Source organism: Candoia aspera, chromosome 1, assembly GCF_035149785.1.
Source record: "Candoia aspera isolate rCanAsp1 chromosome 1, rCanAsp1.hap2, whole genome shotgun sequence".
NCBI classification, from domain to species: domain Eukaryota; kingdom Metazoa; phylum Chordata; class Lepidosauria; order Squamata; family Boidae; genus Candoia; species Candoia aspera.
Window position 1 is genome coordinate 323,493,324 of NC_086153.1, and position 25,804 is coordinate 323,519,127.

A 25,804-nucleotide genomic window follows, 5' to 3' on the forward strand; every position below is an offset into this window, starting at 1 on the left:
CCGGCAGGAAACGCCAGCCACCTGCCATGAAGAGTGCCTGCGGGCAGGTGGAGGAGGATGGGCGCGAGGATGCTATGGTGAGTGCTGACTGTCCCACTTTATCAGTAAAAGTGAAATTGGGCTCCCGCACAAAAACTACAGAGGTCTGGGCTTTGGTTGACTCTGGGTGTTCCAGGTGTTTAATTCACCCTGATCTGGTTGCTGCTTTGGACCTGCCTAGCTTCCCCCTCCAGTAGCCTTTGATCTTCACACAGTTGGATGGTTCAACGGCGGGGGGGGGGGCGGCAACCCATTTCACTGGAACTGTCGCAATGCAAATGGGCAGCTACCGTGAGACTTTAAAATTAGTTGAAGCACCTGTTGGCAATCCCTTGGTAATTCTGGGGATCCCCTGGTTGACCTATCGAAGCCCATATATAAACTGGGAACACAGAACTGTGACTTTTAAAGATGGGTTTTACCAAGCTCCTACAGCAGAGAGAGCTGCATGTGCGGGGGTTGGAAGGGCTGCGACTGCCATGCCGCGCCCTAACTTGGCACATTTAGAAGGCTTGCCCGATCGATACCAAGATTTGCACACGTATTTGGGGAAATGGAAGCAGATCAGCTACCCCCCCCCCCCGCCATTGGAAAACTGACTGTGTGATAGAGTTGGTCCCCAATGCTCAATTGCCCAAGCCAAAAATTTATCCAATGACTCAGAAGGAGCTTGAGGCATTATGGGACTTTATTGACAAAATCTGTCAAGGGGGTTTATTGAACCTGCAAATTCCCCAGTTGGGGCCCCTGTGCTATTCCGGGAAAAGAAAGATGGCACGCTTTGACTCTGTATGGACTATCGAGGGTTAAATTCCATCTCAATTCTCAACAAGTACCCTGTTCTGCTCATGAAGGACATGTTAGCTCATTTGTCTAAGGGCAAGATTTTCTCCAAGCTTGATCTTCGTGAAGCCTATTTCCGCATCCACATACGAGCTGGGGATGAGTAGAAAACTGCTTTTAATTGCCCACTGGGTTCATTTCAGTACAAAGTCCTCCCTTTTGGGTTGGCAGGGGCACCCGGAGTCTTCATGCAATTGATTAATGAAGTATTACATGATCATTCGTTTAAAGGGGTCCTGGTTTATTTAGATGATGTTCTCATTTACACTGAAACCGAGGAGGAACACGAACGCCTCCTCAAACAGGTGTTATGCAAGCTTAGAAATGCCAAACTCTATGCCAAACTTTTCAAATGTGAATTCCACAAGACCCAACTTGACTATCTGGGCTATAGGGTGTCTGACAAGGGCATTGAAATGGACCCTGCAAAAATTCAGTCGATTTTAAGTTGGGAATGTCCCCGCACCCGGAGGAAATTGCAAAGTTTCCTCAGATTCGGTAATTACTATTGCCAATTTATCCAGGGGTTCGCTGAGATTGCCTTGCCCCTCACTGTTTTACTCCGTACCAAGGGCTTGGGGGAGACACGCAAGGTAAAACATCCTGGAGCAGTGCTGAATTGGATGCCTGAATGCCAGGCAGCGTTCGAAAAACTGAAATCCCTTTTCACTGCTGAGCCTATTCTACAGCACCCCGATCCTGAACGCCCTTTGTGGTCCAAGTTGATGCTTCTGACTCCTCAGTTGGGGCTATTTTGTTACAGAGAGATTCTGAAAATCACTTAAAACCCTGCACTTATCTGTCCAGAAAATTTTCTGAAACCGAACACCGGTGGCATGTTTGGGAAAAGGAGGCGTTTGCTGTAAAAGCTGCTTTGGAAGCCTGGCATCACCTCCTTGAAGGTGCTAAATGCCCTTTCGAGGTTTGGACCGATCACAGGAATTTAGAAGCCCTCTGCACCCCCCAGCATCTCAGTCCTAAACAAATTCACTGGGCTGTTTTTCAGTTGTTTCAACTTCCAGTTAAAATTTATCCCAGGAAAGAAACACTTTCTGGCTGATGCTTTGTCGCGTTTACCTCAGGATTTTGACCAGGGGGCAGAAGTGGTTGGGACTGTTCTCACTGAACCACAACTGGGCTTGGTTGCTGTCACTCGGAGCCAGACCCGTGTGCAAGCAACCCCACCCCCAGCCCAGTCTGGGAAGCGGAAAGTGCAAGTTCCTTGTCAGTTACAGAAGGACTTTCTCCAGGTGCTGAAATCTGACACTTGGTTGCTAGCTAATAAAGACACTGTTTCTTTTGAAAACGGTCTGGCATGGGTGGAACACCGCCTTTATGTACTCGAAACTTTAAGAGCTGAGATTTTACAGCGTTCCCATGATGATAAACTTGCTGGGCACTTTGGTTTTGTCAAAACATTGCATTTGGTTCATCGTCAATTCTGGTGGCCTACCTTGAGACACGATGTAAAAGACTATGTGGCTTTCTGTCCTGTTTGTGCAATGTCAAAACGTAAGGGGGGGAAACCACAGGGCTTCTACAGCCAGTGGCCAGCCCGTCCCGTCCCTGGGATGAGATTTCTATGGATTTTATTGTGAATCTTCCTCCCAGTCAGAAGAAAACTGTCATTTGGGTTGTAAAAGATTTTTTTTCCAAACAAGCAGATTTCATTCCATGTTCATCCATCCCGTCAGCCCCGCAATTGGTGCGCCTATTTCTCATCCACATCTACCACCTCCACGGTAGCCCCTCCCGTTTGGTCAGTGACCACAGGACACAGTTCACTTACCAGTTTTGGAAATCATTTTTAAAATTGATTGGCACCAAACAAGCGCTATCCATGTCTTCCCATCCAGAGACTGATGGTTCTACTGAGATTTTAAACTCCACTCTTGAACAGTTTCTTAGAGCATACATTAACTACCATCAGGATGATTGGGTGGAGTTGCTACCTTTTGCTGAAGTGGCTTACAACAATGCTGTCCATCAAAGTACTGGGCAAACCCCTTTTCGTGTGGTTTCTGGTCACGACTTTGTTCCCATCCCTGAACTGCCACAACCCCCTTCCCAAACATGTTCTGCATCTGACTGGGCTGTTAAGCTGGCTGATTCCTGGCCGGTGATTCAACAAGCTTTGGCTGATGCCCAGACTGCTTACAAGTTTCAAGCTGATAAGCATCATTTCTTGCAACACGACTTCAGGATTGGGGATCAGGTGTATCTATCTACCAAATTTATCAAGTCACCACAACCCTCTAAAAAACTTGCTCCCAAGTTCATTGGTCCTTTCCCTATTGTTGATCTTATCAATCCAGTTACTGTTAAATTGGACCTGCCTCACAATTTGAAATGCTTGCACCCTGTTTTCCATTGCAGCTTGCTCAAGCCTGTCCACCACTCCTCCCGCTGGCATCCTCAACCTCCTCCTCCTGCTCCGGTCATGATTGACGGACAACAGCACTTTGAGGTCAAGGAGGTCATTGATTCTCACAAGCTTTGAGGCACCCTCCAGTATCTGGTCCGATGGAAACACTTTCCTCATCCTGAATGGGTGTCTGCCCGCCATGTTAATGCTCCTGATTTAGTTTGCCGTTTCCACCTTGCTTACCCTTTGAAGCCTGCTGCTTAGTGTTTTCTTTCTTTTGGGGGGACAGTATGTCATATTCACTGTTTCAATGTACAGTATACATCATAACGTTTCACATGCCATGGCGCTGATGCGCGTTTCTGTTTGGGAGGGAGCTGCTGTGAAACCTTGTACCAAGCTCTGTATCTGTGTTCATTACAATGGAATGTGTTTGGGTTATGTTCTCTGTTCAAGGACTTTTCCCGCAGACCATCAGAAACTGTTAGGAGCACCTGGGATTGTGAATTTGGGAAGATTCTACGTGGGGAGGGGTTTCATTTGCACCGAGGGTTTTTAGTTTGCATTTGGCGCGCTTTTATCATTCTCAGCTTTCTCTGTGATCCTGCATACTATTCTTTAATAAATCAGATATCTTTGAATTCCTGCTCACGAGTCTGATAGTGTTTTAGAATAGGCAACCGTTACACAATGAAAAATGCAGCAGTTAATAATTATTTAAGAAATTTGCAAAAAGGTAAACAGGGAATCAAGATAGGGGGCTGGACAAAGAGTGTGGGTTTTAGTTTTTAATTTGAGTGGGAAACACTACATTATGTGGGTGTGGGTATGGGTCTATCTAAGCTAGTCCTAAGCACTTGGTGACCACTCACAGCCTTTGGTCTTTGCCTTTCTGATGAATTTCTGCTTTTGTCTTGAAGATCTGCGGGCACCCACAACTCCTGATTAGTTAGATTACAGACAGAAGGATGAGGACCTTTTAGTGAGAGTTTCTTCCCTCCCAGGACAATGAATTTTTGAACACCAATTATTTGTCCCACTATCAAATCAGGATCACAGACTTCCCTTAGAACAAAGCTAAGCCCCGGCTGTTCCCATGTTGCAACATACATTGTCCATTGTCTTTCCTCCTCCTTCTCCTCCTTAACATTGTTTGTTGTTTATTCGTTTAGTCACTTCCAACTCTTCGTGACTTCATGGACCAGCCCACGCCAGAGCTTCCTGTCGGTCGTCAACACCCCCAGCTCCCCCAGGGACGAGTCTGTCACCTCTAGAATATCATCCATCCATCTTGCCCTTGGTCGGCCCCTCTTCCTTTTGCCTTCCACTCTCCCTAGCATCAGCATCTTCTCCAGGGTGTCCTGTCTTCTCATTATGTGGCCAAAGTATTTCAGTTTTGCCTTGAATATCATTCCCTCAAGTGAGCAGTCTGGCTTTATTTCCTGGAGGATGGACTGGTTCGATCTTCTTGCGGTCCAAGGCACTCTCAGAATTTTCCTCCAACACCACAGTTCAAAAGCATCGATCTTCCTTCGCTCAGCCTTCCTTATGGTCCAGCTCTCGCAGCCATATGTTACTACAGGGAACACCATTGCTTTAGCTATGCGGGTCTTTGTTGTCAGTGTGATGACTCTGCTCTTAACTATTTTATCGAGATTTGTCATTGCTCTTCTCCCAAGGATTAAGCATCTTCTGATTTCCTGACTGCAGTCAGCATCTGCAGTAATCTTTGCACCTAGGAATACAAAGTCTTTCACTGCTTCTACATTTTCTCCCTCTATTTGCCAGTTATCAATCAAGCTGGTTGCCATAATCTTGGTTTTTTTGAGGTTTAGCTGCAAACCAGCTTTTGCACTTTCTTCTTTCACCTTCATCATAAGGCTCCTCAGTTCCTCTTCGCTTTCAGCCATCAAAGTGGTATCATCTGCATATCTGAGATTGTTAATGTTTCTTCCAGAGATTTTAACTCCAGCCTTGGATTCCTCAAGCCCAGCACGTCGCATGATGTGTTCTGCATACAAGTTGAATAGGTAGGGTGAGAGTATACAGCCCTGCCATACTCCTTTCCCAATCTTAAACCAGTCCATTGTTCCGTGGTCTGTTCTTACTGTTGCTACTTGGTCGTTATACAGATTCTTCAGGAGGCAGACAAGATGACTTGGTATCCCCATACCGCTAAGAACTTGCCACAATTTGTTATGGTCCACACAGTCAAAGGCTTTAGAATAGTCAATAAAACAGAAATAGATGTTTTTCTGAAACTCCCTGGCTTTTTCCATTATCCAGCGGATATTGGCAATTTGGTCCCTAGTTCCTCTGCCTTTTCTAAACCCAGCTTGTACATCTGGCAATTCTCGCTCCATGAACTGCTGAAGTCTACCTTGCAGGATCTTGAGCATTACCTTACTGGCATGTGAAATGAGTGCCACTGTTTGATAGTTTGAACATTCTTTAGTGTTTCCATTTCTAGCTCACTGACCACACCATCAAAGCTATCCCCGATATTGTTATCCTTCCTATACAGGTCTTCTGTATATTCTTGCCACCTTTTCTTGATCTCTTCTTCTTCTGTCAGGTCCTTGCCATCTTTGTTTTTGATCATGCCCATTTTTGCCTGGAATTTACCTCCAATCCTCCTTAACATAACATTAGATATTATAAAATAATTGTCTGTCATAGCAATGCTGTTTTATACCTTGAATTATACAGGCAGCCGTAAGTATTTTGTCTTATGCATTGATCAGCTGTTTGTTAGTGGTGTCTCCATTGTAATGGACACCTGTTATTTAATACTGAAAGAACTCAGCTTTTCATGGCAGGATTAGTGAAAGCATGCTAAATCGATTATATAGGGAGCGAAGATTTGGCTGGCCTGAGTGGCATTAAATCAAATTAATCACCAAAATGTGAATGTGTCTGAAGCTCTACTTTGAAGAAAACAAATTGCTCTGCCATGTTTCCTCTTACAGGGTTGAATCCTGATTTGCAACTGAACGAGAGCTGGGATGTGAAATTCCAAGTCCAATTAAATGTCCTGCCTTTCCCCTTATGGCAATTGTTTGGACTGAAGCTGACAACACCAAGGAGCAAATAAGCACAAAAGTTCCTGAATGGAGAATGGAGAAAGCTGCCTACCACTCCTCTCCTCTCCCTGGTTAGGCATGGAAAGAGAACCTGGTGTCTGAAACTGAAGGTGGGGGTGGAGAAATGGAGCTGGAAGGAATTCAGAAATAAAGCGTTAATGGAAAAGGCAAAGACTAGGAGGGAAATGGTTGCAGTGAAGCCTGGCTAGTGACTAGAGGGGAACAGGAACACATCTGTGCCTCTGACCATTCCCCAAACACCTCTCTGAACACCTCTACTATTTCTGATCTTGGTTTTTTTTGTTTGTTTGTTTTGTGCCTTAAAGTCAGTGTTGACTCCTGGTGACTGCCTGGATGAGTCCCTGCAATTTTCTTGGCAAGATTTTGGAAATGGTTTGCCATTGCCTCCTTCCTAGAGCTGAGAGAGAGTGACTGGCCCAGGGTCATTCAGCTGGCTTCATGCCTAAGGCAGGACTAGAACTCCCAATCTCCTGGTTTCTAGCCTGGTGCCTTAGCCACTACACCAAACTTTCTGTCTGTCTGTCTGCCTGCCTGCCTGCCTGCCTGCCTGCCTGCCTGCCTGCCTGCCTGCCTGCTACAATGTCATTAAGTTCAAGGGGCCCTGCATCTGTGCTGCAACAGGAGGCAACACCTAGCTGACCTTGGTGAATCTCAAGAAACTAAGCTAGGTCCGATCAGAGTAGTACTTGGAGGGGAGACTATCAACAAAACCCAGAACTATCAACTAGAAAGTTGAAGAAACATCTTGGAAGAAAGTAACGGCAAACCACTTGTATGTTGTTGCCTATAAATCAGTGTTTTTCAACCTTGGCAACTTTGAGATGTGTGGACTTCAACTTCAGAATTTCCTAGCCAGCATGCCTAGAAAATCAATAGGAATCAGGCTCAACTCCAGGGAGATTTTATTTTCATTTGTATCAGGTTTGACCAACATATTTGAGCGCAAGGGGACCCCTTGTTCTTTAAATGGATGCCAGGGGCTAAATTCCAAAGTGGCAGGATCAGGACAAAAAAGTGGAAAACAACAGGATAAAACTGAACACTGAAATGTTTCAGTGAATGTGATTACTCTTCATATATTTAATAAAGTTTCTGTCCTACCATGTTAAAATGTTTGATTTGGTGTCAACTTTGGAAGAACACTGCTAGAAGAGCTTCATGTGCTTTTAGCTCTGGAGCTTGGAGGAGAGACCCCTCATCTGCAAAAAGACCAATGCAAAACAATTTCAGTTATGAAGATCAATATTTAAGTCATGTTCGTGTGTAATTTGGCTTCTGCAATTACTGCAATTGTCTAGTCCAAAACATCAGATTATTTATTCTGATTTTGATCTTGAATTGTGGATCTTAGGTGATCTTTGTTGGATTCTGCAATATTGGGGGCTGTTTCCTATAGTAATGTCAAATATATGCACTATTGTTTGTTGTTTTAAAAGATGGTCAGGGAAGGGACTTATCAGTTGCTCTTAGCCATGAAAATGAAGTGGAATCTGTTTCAGGGAAGCCCACTGCTGTTGGGATAGGGGTCAGTATTAAAGCAAGTCTGGCTTATGTAGAATTTCCAGAAGCATCTGGTTGGCCATTCTTGGAAAAAGGATACAGGGGGGTCTCAACCTTGAGCCTACAAATCTTGCTAGTCTCATAGTACCAGCATTTCTGGCTGTGGGACTGCTGGGGTATACACATGCACATGTATGTTCTATAAACTCTGAAAAAAGTTTATAGAACTTATTCAAAGGAACAGAAAACGTGATCAGATTTGGCGATGGTGGATTGCATTTAATGATAGATGTGACTCAGCAGTATTTTTCATAAAATCCTACTGTTCTGTGTAATAATCAGATTTTTATAAACCCAGCACACCCTCTTCCCTCTTTCTTCTCCCTTTCCAGGTGGGAACCAGGCTTTTAGCCACAGTGGCTCTTCTGCTAGACCTTGGACTAGAGTGGCCCCTTCCTTTTGGTGGTGTTAGCATTTTTTTTCTGGGTATTTGTTTATATGATCCCTGCATTATTCTATTTTTAGCTGTTTCATGTTGTATGCTGCCCAGAGTTGGGTGACCCATTAAACCTCCCTCCCTCAAGGCTATATTCTAATGCCTTGCTAAGCATCTCTTGGCCACCAGATGTCTTTGTTCTGGAGAGAGTCAATTTGGGTGTGGTTACAAAAGGGGCCAAGTTGGGACATGAGCTATGTGGATGCTTGTTTTCTTTCATAGTTTGCAGCTAATTACTCTAATAATCACCTACCCCAGAAACAAGCCCAGTTATTGTCAATCTGACAGAAGCATACAGTATGTGCTCAGAACCGTTGAGATGTATTCCCCCAAATAAAAAACATCTAGTAACCCAAGAAAAATAGGTGATAAAATGCCTCTCCTTTCTATGTCCCAATCTCAGGGGACTACTGTTGTTCCCTACACATTTTGTGACATCTTGCCCAGATCCCTTGTAAGCTTCCATCCTGCTTGGAGTCAGAATTTATATAGGACTAATGGAACAGCCTCATCTTCACAACTCCCAGACTTGGCAACTCTTACAGAAAGAAGCAGAAAAAGTTTCTGGGAAGGAGACAGTCATTTAAAGAAAATAATTCATTTAAATAAGTTTTGTGTGGTTTTATTTGGAATTGCTTCTAAATCCCAACAACAGGGGAAACCTCAAGGGCAGGATAATGTAATAAAATTGTGAGAAGTCTCAACAAATTCTTCACTGTTCCTGTGGGGTTTACTGTATACGCATCCACAAAATGCTCTGTTTTCTCTGTATCATGCAGATGAGTGGCTAATACTTTGAATTATATTCAAATTTCACAAGGTAGTGCACCTGTGAGGAATGCATGCTCATGGGCACACACACACACACACACACACACACACACAGATACACATGTAGAAGAAAATTTGAGTCAAGGAACTGCTAGTGTAGAATATGCTATAGGCTGGGTGGGTGGGTGGATTTCCTGCAGAAATTTCAGCTTATGAAAGTGGACTCCAGAATGAAATTCATCTGGGGAATTCAGGTCTTTGTAAATTTCCTGCATGCCAGTGATTTTTTATTTTTCTGTTTTTACTGTATTTAATGCATGTTAGTGTGAGCTGGGAAAGGGAAGAAGAAATATTACTAAGAAGTCTGTTTTTACATTGGTTCACTAATCAAATAGACTTTTTTCTGTTAGTCACCAGCTTTTTAATTAAATTGAGTATGGTTACATGATACCAAAACTGCCTAACCACCATTTGACATGAATAGAGTATAAGATATCCTTTCCTTACAAAACAAATGGATGCTTTACCCAAATCCAGTTTCAGTTGGGCTGAACCAAGTCTTACTGTTCATTTTGTCACATTCGTTCCCACCATGGTGAGATATGTTGGTTATAGGTAGATTGTAATATTTGTTTCTAAATTTGCATCAGATTTAATACACCTGCTTTCTATTCAGATGATCTCAGTCCTTTTTTTGTCCTCATTTGGGTAACATGCTAATAACTTCCTATATTATGTGGATAGTCTTATTAAATATTTTAGTCACAAGATGACAGGTGACATATTTATATTTCATGGAGCCAGTAGTTTCCTGTTCCTGTTCTGTTCATTTTTAAGAAGTCAGTAAGGACTCTAACTTTCTGAGTATGAGGCTCCTTCACACCTTCCAGGATAAACTCTAGAAATGGAGATGAGATCTGGTACCCAGATGAATAGAAAAGTGCAGATTAAAAATGACTCATTTGCACCTTTCCTGTTCAAAAGACATATGGGGTGTTCCAAAATCATTAAGAGAGTTATGCCTCACCTATGAAACTGAAATTTGGCAAACATATTGTAGTCATTCCCACTCCTTGGGCAGGGGGTTGGACTCTTGGGCAGGGGGTTGGACTAGAAGACCTCCAAGGTCCCTTCCAACCCTATGATTCTATGATTCTCCCAAAGAGTGAGTCATGATCATGGGAGATGAAGTCCAACATATCTAGACAGGGGTGTCTGCAAGGGAAGTGCCAAAAAAGTCAAGAGGGTGATTAAGACCGTGTGATTGAAGCCCTGCCCGCTTTTGCATGTATCAATAGGCAAAGGGCTTCAATTGCATAGTCATGGATGCCATCTTCACTTTTTCTGAAACTCCCCCCCCCCCCCCCACATGGATGCCCCTGTATCTTCTGGAGGACACTATGTTGGGAAAGATCAATGCCATCTAGCATATCCTGGCAGCTAGAAAAGGCTAAAATGGGGAAGGTTTGACATTTTTTCCTCAAAATTTAGGAGTAAAAAATGTATCAGCAAATTAACAAGGCATTCCCCCTTATACCAGGGGGAAAGAGTAAATGTTGAGAAATACATCCAGTTTTCTACAAAAGCCTGAAAATAGGGTGTTTCTTATAGCTAAGATTCAAAATTTAAAGCATGAAGTTTGCCGTCCTCACAGACCATGCATCTGATTGCAAAATGGTCCTTATTCACACCTTGATCGTTATCAGAAGACCTTGCTGATAATCTCTTTGCAGAACTGCTGCCAATATTTCTCACTATCATTTAAGATGTGTGGTGCTTGAGTGGTTAAAAGTACCACAGGTTACAATTTGCAGTTTGGAATATACTGTGGAAAGCAGTGATGGGGTGGGGAAGACTTAGCAAAAGGAATGTGCAAACACAGGTGTGTAACGTCCTTACAAAGGCAGTACTTTGGCAGCGTTCAGGATTCAAATCTGGTTTGAGTTAAATATGTCTGTTGCAAAAGATAGAGAGAGAAGAGGCAGAAGGGGAAAAAAAGGGGAAAAAAGTTCATTCTGTCTTGCTTGCAGCTGAAAGAGCAGGGGATTGTTTATTGCTTTTTATGGTATGGCGTTCTATGGAAGAACACAAATATATAAACTTGCTCAGGGAGCTGAGAGATGCCTACCATATATTGAATTGAAAAATGGATTTGGGGCCACTAGTTCCCATCTTTATTTCTATACAAATGTCCTTTGCTCTTATCTTAAGGTAGTAATGGTCATATTGCAGAGCTCTCCTCCTAGAGATGTGCAAAAATCTCTGGGGAGAGTTCATGAAGTTGATCTAAAGCTTCCTAAGGTCCATTGACCAAATTTTGATTTCAATAATTGGCCTAAAGTTTCCAAACAGCTCCTGAGTTTTCCTATCTGCAGTCAGTGAACTGATGAAGGAGGGTGGGGGGCGCAAGGAAGGGAGGAACTCTGAACTTCATTACTGGGTTTACTGCTTCTCTTCACCGTCACTTCTTTTATGTAGGGCAGTGTTTCTCCCAGAACTCCCCAGCCAATGCTGGCTGGGGAATTCTGGGAGCTGAAGTCCCACATCTTAAAATTGCTAAGATTGAGAAACACTGATGTAGGGACTTTTGGACAACTGTGATTTCCATGCATTGCTGGATATGGCTAAATACAATGCATTTCAAAGCTGTGTTGTTACTACCAATTTTACTTCTGTGATGCTGCTAGGGGAAGGTGGACACAACCGACATTAGCAGGGAAAATGGAAAATGAAGCAGGAGAGTTTTCTCTTACCATTGTGAAACTGATTAAGAATGAATGACTAGTTTGGGCTCTTTAATAAGCAGTTTGTAAAATTAACTAGGAAAAGAGAAGGGGGGAAAATGTGGTACCCCAGCTTTACTTTGTTCTATTTTGTTAAAATCAACTTTATTTAATGATAAATGTACATCATAAAACAAGCAAACAAATGTGGCAGCATCTGGAGTCTACAACTCGAATGATTTTGATCACTAAAAATATGTGGTGTTTTAGCACCTACTGCTTCTCTTACAAATACATGACATGTGGGTTGTTGTCAGGCTCCCTTTGCACACCTGCCATAAAGCACTGCTACACGTATCAACCTGCTACATGCATCAGCCGAGGGAGAACAAACCCACATCAGCTTTGCAGCTTCGCAGTCAGAGAGAATGCTTCAGCACATTCCTTCACAAGCTGTTAGAGCCAAGGACAAGCTGATAAGACACCTGGACTCTAATTAAGTCTGAAGAGCTGAGTGGGGGAGATCAGGAGTGAGAAACAGCTTGTTTATGAGACAGGGAGGAGGGATGATGTCAGAGGGAATGAATTACTTTGAATGCTTTGGTGCCAAAATGTTATTCAGAGCTTTGAAACTGTCCTGTGTAATCAGATTTTAAATAAATGAATTCTCTAAGCTTCCTAATGCACTGCCTGGAGATTTTCTTAGGTTAAGATCCTGGTACTGGGACCATCACAGTTAGGGTTAGGATGCTATAGGAGTAATGGGTCCTGGATTTTGGACGCACGCTGTAAGTTAGCCCAATTGAGGTACCTTGGTTCAAAAATTGTTGCTCTATGATGCACCGTTTCACCCAATTGAAGGTTACAAACAGACAAACAGGAGAGTTTTAGTAGTATGTAGATTTATTTGCTAATATAAATACCCTGTCTTCATCTTGCTGTTTTGGCAATCTCTATATAGGATTGACTTTTCTTTTAGGATATTCGGTCTCAGTATCTCTTCCTGTTGTTCAAATTTTAGGTTTGTAAAGTCTGCAACCTCTTTTTATCTCATTGAAAGAACTGCCTTCAGTTGTATCATTCAAATTATGCTAGCATACCTACAGTTTGACAATTATGTCTGCAAGGGAAATGTCACTATTTCTAGTTTCCTGATGATCTTAATAATAGTTCCTTGATTAATCATCAGAAAGGGTCACATTATTTTGTCTTAGTGCCCTCTGAATAGAGAGATACTCTGACACATGTTTCATTAAACTTCCATTCTGTGATATTTTCAGATTCATGGGTTTCTGAACATTAAAGCATTATTGCTCATTTTTGAGCATGTATATGTCTGCTTTATCTTGTCTCAGATCTGCTTTCTTGACACAAAATTTTGAGTCAACTTATAGTTGTTCACTTCAACCTCAAAAATATTTTAGGCTTAAATAAGCTATCCTTTTTTCATCCAAGTTACACTGGCATGGGCATCTTCTACACTTGGCATCTCCAAAACTTCTAAGAAGTCCAGCTTTTCAGATAGTGCCTCCATCTTCATGCTCCAGATGCTGTATTCTTTCCTATTTTCAAGCATGAGATCTTTCAGCCCAAATGCCCCTGCATTAAAAAAAAGCTTTGAATAAAAATGCTCCTTAATTAGGATTTTTAAAGTCTTAATGAACAACCACAGTGGGTGGGCTCCAAGTGCTGATATATAACTGTATATCTGACCAAGTGCCTAGTCATAATTTGGGAAGTTTTGTGACTGGGGTGCCTTGGGGTGCTCAGAGTTTAATTCTGGCTCCCTAATAAGCCATTAATCCTCTTGTTGGAAAATTACTGTGGGAAATTTCTACACCCAGCATACTCCCAGTCAATCACTATATCCAGATCAAAGTAAGCATATACACCACTCAGTTCAGCTACCAAAAACATAGTGGACTTCCAAACTCCAAACTCCAAACAATTAATTGGCAAAAAATGAGACAAAAAGTAGGCAGATGGAGAGACATGAACAAGAGGCAAAAATATACATTATCTATATATTGACTGATTGCTTATGTGCCATCATGTTGGTGCTGACTCTTAGCAGCTACACAGATTTTCTCCAGGATACTCTGTTCCCAACCTGGTCCTTCACATCTTCTGATGTGAAGCCATTAGCTAGGACCTCTGAATGGAGCAGAGTTTAACACAGCGGAGAAGCTGCACACAGAAAAAGAATATTATCTTACATAGCATGTTAGAGAAACATAGGTTATTGATCTTACACACTTAGCCCTCCCAAGCATAAAGAGTTACACGCTTAGACAAAGTAGGTTTAAGATAAGTAAAAACAGTTTTACTGACTTTATTCTTGGTTCAGTTACATCCATCTTTGGTGAAAAAGTGAAGTTCCTTGTTTCTTCTGTTCTTTCCCTAAACTTAATGAACTGTTAGCTCTAAAGCTGCTAAGAGCTGTGTGGAAGAAAGAGGCAAGCACCTGGCTTTAGGCCCAAGATGGCAAGAGAAGCAAAGCGTGCTTCTTCCCAGATGGTGAAGAAGGAGGAAGAGAGAGAGAGGAAGTGGGAGTAGTAACAAACAGCTTCCTCTCACATAGAGTCTGCATCCTAGAGCAACTCATAAATATGCTAACATGAGGCATGCTGATTTGTTAACATCTCCAACATGATGGTGCACCCATTACCAATGTAACTGAGACCATACCCCACTTTACTGCTGGTTGTCCTCTTTCTCTTTCCTTCCACTGTTCCTAGAATTACAGACTTTTCTATAAGCCATGTCTTTGCATAATATACCCAGAGTATATACTTTGAGCCTTGTCATTTGTGCCTTGAGTGAAAACTCAGGACTGAGTTTGTTCTATAATCCATTTGTTTGCTTTCTTGGCTATCTGTGGTATTCTCAGAAATCTTCTCCAGCATCAAAGTTGAAAAGCATTAATACTCTTTCTATCCTGCTCCTTCAACTTTCACTTCCATAGAGTGTCACAAGGGAAACCATTGCTTGAATGATTCTGATATTTGTAGGTATAGACACAACACACCATCCCATCTGAATATCTTTTTCAATCCCTTCATTGTTATTGTACCAAGTACTAGTCTAGCGTATTTTTTATTGCTGGTTCCTTTACTGTGGATAGTTGATCCTAAAAAGCAGAAGCTATCCATCACTTCAACATCTTCACTGTCAATTCTAAGGCTGGTTGCTGCACCTTTTCTGTCATGTTCCCCATGTTTTGCAGATGCTTCCCCCAAAGATACATTTGTCCTTTTCTCTCCCTGCATTTTGCAAGACAGTCACCACCAAACTAATTCAACGTGTATTTAGTCTGAACTGACTTTGGGTGCTCCTCCTGGTTATATATATGGCTGTTATTTTCATTTTATCAATGATGGTCTAACTCTGCTTTGTGTTCCATTGCTCAGAATCACAACTGATTGAGGCAGCTGACAGATACTGTAGATAAACAAATAAATTGTTAGGACTGTTTTTCGATTGGCTAAAACACTAAAAAGGTGGCTTTTCGTATAAAATAGAAATGCTTGAAATGCTATACAACCATCCAACCATTCTTGAGTTGGCACTGGCGTGAAATTTGATGCTCCCATTGCTGGTCCTTACCCTGCTTCTCTTGCATCTGTTCTGCCAAATAGGGCTGCCCTGATTACATATGTGCATATGGCTTTAATTCTTCAGCTTTGCTGTCCTTCCTTTTCTGCATATCATGAGCAGGCAGGGGAAATACCCACCACTCAGGGCACTGAAGCCACAAGGCTCTCACTGCAGAGTGTGTGCCCTACACCCCCTTCTCCCTCAGTAGACCTTGAATAAAGTGTGGAACCAAGCCAGACAAACAGGAAGCATGAAGGGAGCTGAATCACTAGGATCTGTTCTTGAAGGACAGCAATTATAGTTTGGATTTCCCTCCTTTCCTTTCCTTATATAGTTGACAGATGCTGACATCCAGATCCCCTTGGGGGGCTGCTAGTCTTATCATTTCACTGTTACACTATTAAAATATTTTAGTTATGCCCAAAGCAATAAGTCTAGCATGCCAGTTAGAATGTTCTAACTCTCTTGGGCAAACTCGGTTGGATACAATAATGGCTCAAGCTGGGATAGCTCTTTAGAGAGACAACAGCAGGATGGTGGCAGAAGTGGCTGAATGGAAGTGTCAGAATGGAGTCTGACTCTGACTTGGAGGAGGAGGAGTTGGAGTTGAACGTTGGTAATAATAAAGGCGGGAAATTTGAAGTGGAGCATGATTCAGCAAGGCGGGAAAGTCCGGAGCTGCGGATTGGCGAGAGCCGGGAGGCGGATTCACCACCACCTATGAGTGCAAGAGAAAGGAGAGATGAAAAGCACGCCGAGCAGAGAGAAGCCCGACTGGTCTCTGATGAGAAATAGTGGGAAGGAAACAGAATAAAGGGCACCAGCGCAAGGAACTGGTTTCCGGAGACAAACGTTTGTTAGAATCTCCGTTGAAGCCTGCATCCATCAACCTCCAGTCTGCAGCTGCATCAGTGCCTTCAACCACCGAGACCACGAACTCTGAGCTGGTCTGTACCACCGAAGACTTAGAGCCTGTTGCTGAGCTCCATCTTCCTACACCAGACCACATGCTTAGCACCGCCTTGCCGCGATCCACAGCTGAGCCTTGCCCTGCAGCCTTGCCGCGTTCTGCAGCCGAGCCTTGCCTTGCCGCCTTGTTGCGATCTACAGCAGAGTCTTGCCTTGTCGCCTTGCCACGTTCTGCAACTGAGCCTAGCCTTGTCCAGTTTCTGCATGCTACAACAGAACTCTATCCATTGAGGCTCCAGAACCCTATAGTCAAGATCTGTTCTACCTTCTTGCCGGGGTGGAGCTGATGGATGAAAAATACTGTTGCCATCTGAATTAAGTTTTAACTGGTGTAAAATAATAGTTGTATATCTTGTAAATAAAACACTAAACTACCTCCTCCTGGGCAATTTATACTCAGAACAGAACAGGAAGGGAGGCTGTGTGTCTGCCTTGCGAGGTAGTCCAGACAAGAATCACACCCAGAAGTACTAGCTCTATTGTAAGGTTACATTAACAGAATCTTGCAAGTCTGAAAGTACATCTCTCCCCCCTTGCCTTCACAGTCCATGAAACTAGGGAGGGTCCCTTCTGAGACATTTGCTATACCCCATTCTTTCTGTGGGCTTAGCTGCCTCTTATCTGACTTTTGCCTAGCCTGTGGCGCTTCTTCCTGTCTCCCAAGGTCATTCCCACATACCATTGTACTGTGTGCCTACCTTGGCGAGGAATGGCCACTTGAATCCCACCCACTACTGATCCCTTGACTTCATATCTGACGTAACAGGTAGTGAAATATAACAGATTTTACACAGCTTGCCGCTGCTCTCAGACAGTGTCAGAATAAGAGTGAAACAGTATTTTAATGTCAATACATTTAAGGATGACTTAAGCCTGTCTCACTTTGGGCTGGGGAGGAGGCATTGTCATTGGAAAGTGGCAGCAAAAAATGTTCCATTATATTTATTTTCAAGTAGAGAAATGTCCTCAAACTAGCCCTGTTTTAAAAAACGATAGCTGTGATTGCGTACTAACTTACAGCCATCTCTCTTTAACCTGAATCTGGCCCGTGTGTGAACTTGAGGATCAAATCCACTGAAAATAGCATATCTTGTAAACCAAATCATTGTGGACACATCTAAAGTGATGGATAAGGAGATTGTAGCATTTTGATACAACTCCACTTTTGTCTGGAGTATTTTGTTATTGCACACCTATGTCCATCTTTGTCATTGTCCTTTCTGTGATCACTCTTGCAAATCTCCAGAAATCTCTAGAGAGCTGCCCCTTAAGTCATACCCTTTGCTGATTTGGCTCTCTTTGTGTTGTCCTTAGACCTTAGTTGTGTGTATTCAGGGTGGATGCCAGAAGTTGTCTCAGTGCTAAACCTCTGCACCTGTAGAGAAAATGCTGTGGTATGTTGGAGCAAAATATTTCCTTTGCAAATCTATGAATTCCTTCTGAGACCATGCAAATCTCACCCCACCAGGTTTAGTTTAGACACGTGATAAAGCTTGGGTAGTGCTGTTTCAGACTATGGCTGGGTGGGCGAACGTAAGTTTGAATACTCTGCCATGTGCTTTTTGTATATTCCATGGAGTAGGCTGACTCCTCTTTCCAAATATGTTTTTCTTTTGCAGGGAGTTGTTTTTTTTTTAAATGAATGAGCTTTCAGAAATTTAACTCCAGTCTCCTACAGGCACACATCCTGAGATGGTACAATCCAGAAAAACTTAGCCCTACGCCCTGATGATCGCATAAGCTGGCACTTGACTTGTCATAGCAAAAGGAATGCACATATTCCATTAAACTCCTTCAGACAAGTAGTCTGCGTAATCTTATGCTGATTATTTTAAAAGGTAAATCTACTAACACAGGAAGCCTCCTGATACTGAGTTATACGTCTGAGCCATCTAACCCAGTGCTGTTGCCTCTTAAACCATCCAGTTTATTTGAAAATAATGTAAAATAAACATGCAGTTGGATGGGATATGCAGTTTGAGAAAGAGAAGCCATAGAAGTGAATCTGCCATTTCTACTCACTGCTGTTTTTATGAAGCATAACAGGCTCCTTCCTCTTCAAAAAGCTCTTAAAAATAATTGTCAATGGGGAGAAACGGAAGGACCAACCACTTGGAGTTGATGGCATCATTTAGGCCTCCTCAGCCTTATCCATAGTGGTAGGAATTACAAGAATAGAAGGCTCCAGAAGGCTGAGGAACCCACAATAACTTCTGGTTGTATCACAACCATTTTGAAGAAAGTAAATCACCATGTTATTTTAAGTCCTGCTAAAGGGTTGTCTTTTCAATGGTTGTCTTTTTCCCATATCCCATCTTTTATCTATAAACAAATCCTTAAAGCTTCGTCATTCAGTCCTGATCAGCAAAAGTCCATTAAGGATTACTAGAGATAACAACATATCTATTTTAACCTTGATCAAATAAACCAACTTTATATTCCTCCCTTTTACTTTTAGTAATCTTGATCTTTAGTCCCTTCAAATAATGTCCTAAAACTTGATTTCTTTTCATTTTTTCTTTGTCCCTTCTCACAAAATTCTTCAAAGCTTTAACAAGTTTCTCTTGTAAATATAATATAGGAAAATCATCCAGGTCACTCTCTTGGTCTGTTGTTTGCATATCCCTAGTCCAACCCCCTGCCCAAGGCAGAGATGATCTTGTCAAATCACCTTGAATCTTTGTCATATCAGATAATCAGAACTTCAAAAAATGGAAGTAGATCAAAATTTTGTAATCAGAATAGCCAATTCAGCCATGGCCACCTGTTCCTAAATATTGCCATCACATCAGGAATATAGAAGCTCTTTTTCCATGTAGCACAAGAGAATGCAATAAACTGCTCTCCAGAGGTTGTTGGATTTCACCTCCCATCAGGTCTAAGAGTATGATCAAAGATGAAGAGTGATGGGAATAGCAGTCCAGGAACATCTGGAAAATTATCCACTAGATCTATACAGGTTAATGACAGTAAGTGGGATGGGAACTCCATTGCTAAGTGATGTGGTCATAAAGCGTGATGTCACATGACTACACCGACTTATGGTGGCAGTTCCAGCAGTTCCAGCTGTGGTCGTTAGGCAAATTCTTTGCGGTCATTAGGTGTGACATCATGTGATCACCACTTGTGACTTCCTGCTGGCTTCCCCACTGACTTTACTTGTCGGAAGCTGGCAGTGAAGATCACAAATGGTGATCACATGACCGCAGGATGCTATGATTATTGTAAGTGTGAGCTGGTTGCTAAACATCCAAATTGCCATCATGTGACCACAGGGATGCTGCAATGGCTGCAGCTTTGAAGACTGGCCATAAGTCTCCTCATTCAGTGCTGTCATAACTTTGAATGGTCACTGAATGAATGGTTGTTAATTGAGGACTACCTGTAACTAAGTGGAAGAGAAAAAAAGTCAGGTTTCAAAGAAAGTTTAGGTGGTCACCACTGATTGGCATGATCAGTTGAGTGACATATTCTAAATTGATCTTACCAATGATTCAATATATATTTAGACTGTGTTACCCACTTCCTAAATCACATCTGACAGCAAATAGAGGCATTCAACCCCCCATCCTTGCACTGTAGATAGGAAACAGTTCATACCAGGAACAAGATCTAAGAGCTCTGATTAATAATATTTATTAAAAGGAAGGCAAAGGTTACAGTGCAAGCATTCCAGTAACTTACATATAGAAAAGCTAAGATGACAGAACTCTTGTCCATTTTCTCACACTTTTTTCAGTGCAGGATGGAGGAGGTTTGGGTCTTTTCTGAAGGCAGAGCAGTATGGATCTGGTCTTCATTTTGGTAACTGCTATTCTCTTGAGTGTGAGAATTGACTCATACGGTAATCAGAGTTGCCTCCAAAGTTTGCTCCCCCCAAAATTTAAGGTGAATTTTGGGGCATGGACAAAGTGAACCAGACCAGGGCAACTCAAGCTGAGGAATTATTGATTCCACACAACAACTACATGGATAGATTCATAGTAGTTACTTGGAGCCTGGCCAATTAAAAACAAACAAACCATACCCTGATGCTTGGTGTTTAATTTTAGGGGCCTGTCTGATGAGCCAGACTGTGGATTGGAGGAGCAGAGCTTGTCAGGTTTTGAACTTGCAACTCAGGAGCCAACAGTCTCTCATATAATCTGCAAATGAGGCTCAGAAAGAGCTGGACCTGTTGGAAGATGACCCTGCAGTTGTGACACAGCCAGGTAATCAGCTGCCTGTGTTTAAAGCACAGCGGGAGCTCAAATCTGCTGATTTATCACCCAGATTGGAAAAGATCCTCAGTCCCTGCACAAACAGAAAATACCAAGAAGAACAAATCCATGCAATGAGGGTCCTCAAAAGAAAGACCCAGAAAAATAGGCATGCCTTGAGTCAGTGCTATAAAAGAAGGACTTGGGAGTCTGACTTCTGTTGGCAAACAACTTTCCAACCTTGGACCTGACTTCCTGAATGTTTGCAGCTTCTGATTTCCTGGTTGACCTCTGGATCGGTATAAGACTACTCTCAGCTCTGATTCCTCGATCTCCGATTGATCTGCATAGAGCTTTGGCTTCTGAAGAAAACTTGTTTGTCCCTGAGTTCTTTTATTCCTGTACTATGATGAAATGTATAGCTGCTAAAAAGACCTTTTATCTATGTCTGACCTCTTGCACTTGTAAATGTTGGCACAGGACACTAAAAAGAGTTTTGAGGGCTCAAAATACTCTACAAATCAGGATGCTGATTGGCTTTGTACAAAAGTGAATCCTTAGTACTCACTTAAATCTTCCTTGCTTTTATAGTTACAGGCTAGAGACCGGGAGACCGGGAGTTCTAGTCCGGCCTTAGGCACAAAGCCAGCTGGGTGACCTTGGGCCAGTCACTCTCTCTCAGCCCTAGGAAGGAGGCAATGGCAAACCACTTCTGAAAAACCCTGCCAAGAAAACTTGTCCGGGCAGCCTCCAAGAACCAGAGGGAGGTGGGAGTCCCAGGCAAGCAGGCCAATGGGTGAGAGCTACAGGTGGAGTGGTGGGTGCCATGAGTGGATGCTAGGGAGGGTGGGGTTTGAGGTGATGTGGGGCTTGGGGCTGGCTGGAGCTGCTGGGGCTTGCCTCGGCGTGTGGCTTGGGGCAGTACTCCAGCAACTCTACTACTCTGAAGTAGAGGCCTGGGGACAGCAGCGGCAGGCTGAGACTGCTGAAGGCTGCCACTGAGGAGTGCGGCCTCAAGCTCCACACTGCAATAGTCTGCGCCCCTGCCCCATAGCTCTCACCTGCTGGCCTGCTGGCCTGGGACTCCCACCTTTTCCCATGTCACAGTCATAGGTCCTCAGTTATTGACCAGTGCAGTCCTGGGGTTACAATGGCAACCAGAACTGCCAGGATTTCAGTCTCTAAGCGATGCAGTGATGTGATGTTGAGCTTTACAACTGCATCGCTTAGCGCTGGAAATCCCGCTCCCATTTGCCATCGTAACCTAAGGACTACCCATGCATTGTATTTTCACACGGTCAAGACAAATGAAATCAATCCTGTATTCCCTATCTAAGGCCTATTTATCAAAGAAGGATATTTATATGTTTATTAGCATTCTGGTATTATAGTTATCATTTAAGTAAAATTTAAGGACTAACTTAAGAGTTTTACAGACTGTTTTTTTTTTTAGGTGTTGCAATAAAACACCATCTCATGGATAGCTCAGCCCAACCTGGTGCTTGCATAAGGGCTGATGCAGGCTGTGCACATGCTACAATTTACCAGTATTGGGCTTGTATGTGTGGCACGTATGGCTGTAGAGAAAACAAGTGAGAAAAAAATGCAACCAGAAGGTATGCAATTGCAGAGGAGCCAATGACAACACACCATTCCTTCCTTCCTGATAAGACTTAGCACTGATAGGCATTTGTACTTGGCTTGGATAGGAATGTATATCTTTTTGGCTGGCAGTCTTGGGTTTTATCTGAGAAACAGCAGTTGGTCATTATTTCCCAAGCGCTTGTAAGCTAAAAAGCAAGAGGGGTTGGTGGGCGGAGCAAAGAAAGAGAAAGAGGAAGAAAGGAAATGGAATAAGAAAACATCCAAGCATCCACTTAATTATTTCTTAGAATATAAAAAGTTGTGACTCAGATGTAATAACAGTGGAAATCTTAGCACGGAAGTCCAAAAATCACTGGAATTCCCTTGCATGGCAATTGCCCTCAGGAAATAATTTTCTGCATTCACATTTGTCTACTAAGAGTAATTCAAATTTACGCCTTTTTTCATGCCTTTTTTTTCACGGTATGATTTTAGTATTAGTGCTGTCCTCAAATCTTCTACCAGCTAGAAATCCAGACATTTCTATATAAGCCAGTTTCTAGTTTCTACGCTATAACAAGAAAGATAACCCAGATTGGGATGAAGAGGTTGGAAAAGTTCTCAGTTGCTCACATTGAATTCTCTTGAACAGAAGAAAGCAACTCCATTTTACTTATGTTTTGATCTCACCTTTCCTTTAGAAGCTTATAATGTATTTGATTCTACCTTTGAGATAGATTAGGTAGAGAGGGAAAGTGACTGATTCAAGAACCAAGAACAGAGCTTCCTATTTGCTTAAAATTTGAGAATAAGAGTCAGAAAAATAGGGAATTCCTGATGATATGCTTAATAAATAAGATTAAATTATCAACTTATATGGACTCCAGAATCTGTACAGTAAAGCATTCTGCCTTCCACACGTTGAGAGAATAGATGGTTCCAGTTCTGGTAGAGAATTGACTTTGTACTCAGTGTGAAATAGCACCATCACTTTAAGAATACTTAGCAGTCACATGGTAAGAGAATGGATGAAACTGATTTGTGGAGCAGTAGTTACGAAGAATTGCCCTATAGCCTTAGTGTTTAAATCAACAGTAATGAAAGAATTAAGTTATCCTCATGCTCTCTCTTTTATAGCTATAAGAACAACTCCTGGTAATAGGGTTGGGGTGAAGAGAGGAGAAAGAAATGAAGCATTTAAAGCTTTCTAAAAAGCTGCAATTTTCAGGTAGCCATGTTAAACACTGATAAAGGCACAAACAGCATTTTTATATTTGTATTTTGGTGATGTGGCCAAAGAAGATGAACATAAAATTGGAATTTTTCTCAGTGTAGCTGGGCAGGCGTGCAATTTACTCAAGAAGAGAAAAGGAATTATGGCACTGTCTTGCAAGAGTTTGCAGAATAATGCATACCAAAAGCAAAGGAAAGATTTAAAGTTCACAGAAGAGGTTAAAAGGGGAGTCTTTTGGAGAATTCCTCCTGGACTCAATGATGATATGTCCGGATTATAATTGTGGCCAATTGATAAAAGGCAAGGGTGTGCTAGGCATGGCAGACCTAAAATTACAAAAAAAAAAAACACCCATCCCAAAACAAAACAAAAAATGACTTTTGCTGATTTGCTGCTAGATAATGCAGTGCAGGTATGCATGACAGGTGAAGTTGCTTTGTAGACTCTTTATGTCATAGAAAACAAAGCTGAAAATGCTTCTGTGGATGGAGTGTAGAGTGAGGAATCCAACTGGCATGGGGGAATTACAAAACAAGCCAAGTGTGGAGTTTTCCAATTCTCTCCTGCAGGATAAGCCTGCAACCTAGAGATCTAAGCTGCACAAAATACATATTCATTCCTTAGAATGGTTGATGTCCTACATTTGGAAAGGAGTATAATGCATTGAAATAAACTGATTATTGTGTTGTGCAACCAGAAGCAGTTTTCACTTTGGAGAAGACCAAATAAACAATCAGATGCAATTTATCGAGATGATTTGATGGATTGATTGATTATGTGTCATCAAGTTGATGCTTAGTGACCATATAGATAGACCTTCTTCAGAATGAATCAAGATGATGCAGATGGTAAATATGCCAAGGAATTCTACATGGCAATTGTAGATACTGGGCTGGAAGAGGACTGGACTATTGTGCTAGACAATAATGGCTGTATAGTTCCTTACAAAATGGGCACTCGAAAATATCTGAATACTGCCAGTTGAAGGAAAACAAAGATCAGCTAGTGGTGCTCTTTCCATGATGGGTGCATAGAAAATATTTTTCTATTTTGAATGTCTCTTCTGGATTTTGACAAATCCCTTGACATACAAAAAGTCCAAGACTATGCACCTTTAACACCTTTTGGGAGTCTATGTCTGCAGGATCCCCATTGGTCTGTCATCTACCCCAGAAGTCTCATAGGATGGTACAGTGATTATTTGATGAGATTCCACATGCGAAGATAAATAGTGATGACATCCTCATGTAGGACTACTGTGAAGCAGAGCAGGATAGGCATTTATAGGAAGCTCTGTAGAGGAGCAGAGTAGCTGGCTTGAAATTCAATAAACAAAAGATCTCATATTTGGGGAACAGCTATCAGACCATGGGGTCCAAATTGATCCAAAATGATTTTGGCAATTTCAAATATGCTTCCTCCTCAAGACAAGAAAGGACTGGTCACCCATGTGGGCAGGTATATTAAAGATTTGGCAAAGTATGTTTCTCCCTTCCATGCACTTTTCCTTTTCTCAAAAATATTCAGTGGCCTTTCAGGACCAGGCCTTTGAAACCCTAAAATGTTAACTGAAACTCTTCCAGTTCTCTAGGGTTTTCACAAGTGGAAGATTAAAATATCTAGTGAGGCTTCCAAATTGGGCACCTGAGAATGCTTCTGCAAATGTATGGTGATTTTTGTAGACCTGTAGTTTATGTTTCAGGTTTTTCCAAGCACAGAAGTCTTATGTAGTCAAATTGAGAAAGCAGCTTTGGCTCTAGTTCATACTAATAAAAAATACCATGTTTTCATTAATGGCAGACTTGTGTTTACTGAGACAGTCCACAAGTCCTTAATTATTATTGCTGGCAAGGATCGCTCTGAAATACCTCCCAAGTTTCTGTGACTATTCTTACAGTTGCACTTTTACTATTTAAAATTGGCGTATAAGTCAGGCGAGGATCTGGTGATTGCTGATACTCTATCTCAGGTGGCTGATAAATTTATGGTCAGGTTCACCTGGATGGGGATATTGTACATGATAGTGAGGTTCCCCCAGATTACCCAGAAGGGGCATGGAACATATTTATTGTGGCCACAATTTAAGAGCTGTATTGCCTACAGTGATGAAAACTCTTGCTGATGGCTGGCCTACTCACTGAGTTCCCACTTCATATTTTCAAATTTTGGCAGACATTTATGTAGTTAATGATGTCTTATTTAAGAGCCACAGATTAGTTTCTCCTTTCACCTTAAGGCCTGATACGATTCAAAGGATTCATGAGGGTCATCTGGTATGGGAAAAATGTAAATGTTGGGCCACATAAGTTTCATACTGGCCAGGCATTAACAGGGATATTGAAAATGCAGCATGTCAGAAAACATGCAGAGCTTCAGAATA